The 3,549-nt window shown below is 39.0% G+C and overlaps 1 pseudogene; it reads right to left on the reverse strand.

The window, feature by feature from the left end:
- Positions 1-1,078: 1,078 nt before the first annotated feature.
- Positions 1,079-2,174, reverse strand: LOC105805495 (annotated as a pseudogene).
- Between the last annotated feature and the right edge of the window lie 1,375 nt (positions 2,175-3,549).

Genomic DNA, 3,549 nt, shown 5'->3' on the forward strand with positions numbered 1-3,549 from the left:
CCCTGAGTAGCTAGGACTACAGGCACATGCCACCATGCATGGCTAATTTAAAAAAAAAATTTGCAGAGACAGGGCCTTCACTTTGTTACCCAGGCTAGTCTAGAACTCCTAGCCTCAAGTGACCCTTCCACCTGGGCCTCCCAAAGTGCTAGAATTACAGGTGTAAGCTACTGTGCCTAGCCACAATTCAAACTTTTTAAGTTCCGTTTACACATTATATTAACATTCATATTGCAAGGTATTCCATTCACAAATATTACAGTTTGACAAAAACTTCACACACATATCCCAAAAGTCTATACTAGATTCAATCACTTTACTAAATTATTAAAAGAATAAAGATAATGAAACACAATTTTAATTATTTTAAAGCAGTTAGGTCTGAGGACTCTGGAAAAGATGTTCTCTTACAAGTATAATGTGTCATTGTATGAAATTACATAACAGAAAAAGTCACTAGATACTCAGTAATCAAGTACACTGTAATGACAAGGCTAAATAACTAGCATGGAGGGCAGGGAATGATAATTCCTAACCAGGAATCAAATGACTTCAAACTATGGGTCCACTTACGATAACATATAACCCTGTCAGAGCAGAATCAACACAAACCTTGGGCCATTTAGTGTTTGATAATTACATATATGGATTTTAAAATGTATACATATATATTTCCATATATATATAATCAAAAAACTCTGGTGCAACATTTATTGCAAGTTTCAAGAAGGTTCATCTCTGGAAAGAAGCTGGCTTTTGGTGGCCAGTTTGTGGCCATGGTAAAAGCAACTAGAAACAGCTCTAAGTAGAAGTGCTTAAAGGGCAAATGAAAAGAAGTGTGCAGAGAAATTTGGGTTTCAATTTCAACATTGAAAGAAGTTGAGCAATGTTTCTTTTATCCTTCTTAGCTTTTTCAGACCCAAGTCAAGTTCTTGAGGACACAAATGCTGTAGTCCTTTCTTACCTACAGTCAAAACAAAACAAGTGATAAAAAATTAGCTCTTCTTTTCTGCACTCTCTCAATAAAATACATAGCACAGTAAGAAGGTATTATTGAGACTTGCCATCCTGGAAGAAGTTAAAATTGGAACAGAAGTGAGGCTATGCACCATAAAGTCACAGCCAGTGTCCTCCGTAACCACATCTGAGCAGACCACTTTCTGTCTCTTGTCCCCACTGTCCAGCCATCCGGCCAGGTTTCATCCTGCAATCCACCTTCACAAATCATCAGCTCAGTTGTATGTACAGAACCCGACTACATCACTTCGACTGCCTTGCTTTTGGCATAATGAAGAGCTCTTGGGGGCTGTATGAAAAAGCTGTGGATTCCATGCCCATGATAGCTTTGAACATCCCAAAACCTATTTTCTTGGACATGCTTCTGAATTATGTTTCCCAATTCTCTGCATTGACAACCAGGTTTAACTGCATCGATGGCTTGCATCAGGCACTCATCCATGGTCTGAATGAGTTTCCATGCTCCCTCATTCTCATTTCCAACAAAAAATGTCTCATTGAGGTCCCCTTGATAACCACTGTGATGAAGAATGATGTCCACATTAACAATACCACCTTGCAAGGGCCATCTGCCTGGACTTCCATGGCACAACAAGACTTTGGGGAATTATAATAATTCAGGGGAGAAAGATGGCAATTTCTTGCAATGTATGCTAATTGATATATTTCTTCAGTAGATACATACACCTGGTGTAATCACCCACTAATACCCAAAACTTCTCTAGCAAGTCTGCACACAAGTCGCATCTCTTCTATATCTTCAGATGAGAGTGATTTAATTTGAGAAGTACCTTTAAGAGCCTGTTCAGGTTCAGACGTTCCTAAGGGAAGATCAGGTCTTTGACTATAACTCGACACTGGCCTTACTGTCATCAGTGGAGGAGGTGGTCTGAGTCTACCAGTACATGGATAACCTGCCCATGGATCTGTGTTAATATCACCTTCTATAGTCCAGGAAGACTCCTCTTGCTTTGCCTTTTCACATTTCACTTTCTTGTGTAATAACCTGTGAGTAGCCCAACTTCCTTTAAAACATCCTGTAAGTAGAAGTGTGAGCCGTGGATGCCCAGCTTGACACAGGTGGGCCACTGGAGTGTGGCCTGGCTGCTGCAGCCATCTGTCTCTCACATTGGCATCTCCACAGTTGCCATGCTGCATGCCTGCTAGAGGAGCACCTTGCCCAGGAAGAGGAGGAGGAGGGAGCCTGTTGCGTAATTTTATATCTACTTTTTTCTCTGTCTTGTCCTAAGCATGATATAATTGTAGAAGTGAGTCTCTATTTTCCTAAGTGTTCATTTAGAGAGTCATTTATCTCAAATGTGTAAAATTGATTGGTTTGGCAAATACTGTGGTGTTTAGAGCCATTCCAAATCCTCCTTCTCATCTGCCTTTCTTTTCTATAGAATGTGGACAGCTAAAATTCTCAACAAGTCCTTGCAACTAGAGTCTAGTTCTAACCAACAAGATACTAACATAAGTTGCTGAGTAATACTACCAGGAATGCTCTATAAGAGGTCTTATAGAGCTTACCATACTGGTTGCCTTTTCCCTTTGGTTCTCTACTCTTCCCCTAGTTCCTGCCTGGAATACAGTCATTTTCCCAAAGGTTTAGCAGTCATCTTCAACAAGAGGATGAAACCACGCACTTAAAATACTACAGCAAGAGGAGAGAAAAAGCACAGATCCTTAAGGATGTCCTGTAGCTAACGTATAGGTCTGAACTGTCTGCCTCTGGACTTCTTGCTTCAAGAGAAAAATAAAGCTTTTTCTTGTTTAAACCTCTTTCATCAGGTTTTCTCTTTCCTGCAGCCACAATTAATATTAACTGAAAGCATAATAGATTCCTTTTTACCGGTCAATGCAAATGTCTCCCAGCAACTGTGAGCTCATAGCTGTACCTTTCCCTGGAAAACTATTCTGGACTAAGAAGGGCTGCCTTATCCTGGACATGGCACCCGCAGCCAATGGTTTAGGGATAAGACAGTACAAAATCATGGCCCTACTTGCCTGAAGGGGGACACCCCTACCACCACATTTATAAGCCACAATTTCTATCGGGAGTGCCTGAGACTAGACTTCAGTCTCCCTCCAACATACACACTCTGTTCTAATTCCTTCACTTACAGATTTTTTCTGAGTGTACACCCATGATAAATCATTTGTTTCTAAAGAACCCTATCTAATTCAGTGGGTATTTTTTATAAATACCTACTTTTATTATATTATAAAGGATATAGCATATGCAGTTTTTGCTTCTTGGAATTTTTAAACAAATTCTCTATGGCCTAATATAGAATGAATTTTGTTTGGATTCATGGAAATTTGAAAATAAGGTGTTTTTCTCTAAATAAGATATCAAGTTTGATATACAAGTTAGTCTTATTAGGCCTATCACTTAAATCCAGTATGTTCATATTTATAATCATTTGCATCTCCTTGTATTTGTAACAGTTTTCTATATTTTAAAAAATTGCATGTATATTTTCTGACTCATTCAGTTCCATCTGTTTTTGATCTATGATGTAAATTTTC

The sequence above is a fragment of the Propithecus coquereli genome, unplaced genomic scaffold, assembly GCF_000956105.1.
Source record: "Propithecus coquereli isolate 6110/MARCELLA unplaced genomic scaffold, Pcoq_1.0 Scaffold13, whole genome shotgun sequence".
Lineage (NCBI taxonomy): Eukaryota > Metazoa > Chordata > Mammalia > Primates > Indriidae > Propithecus > Propithecus coquereli.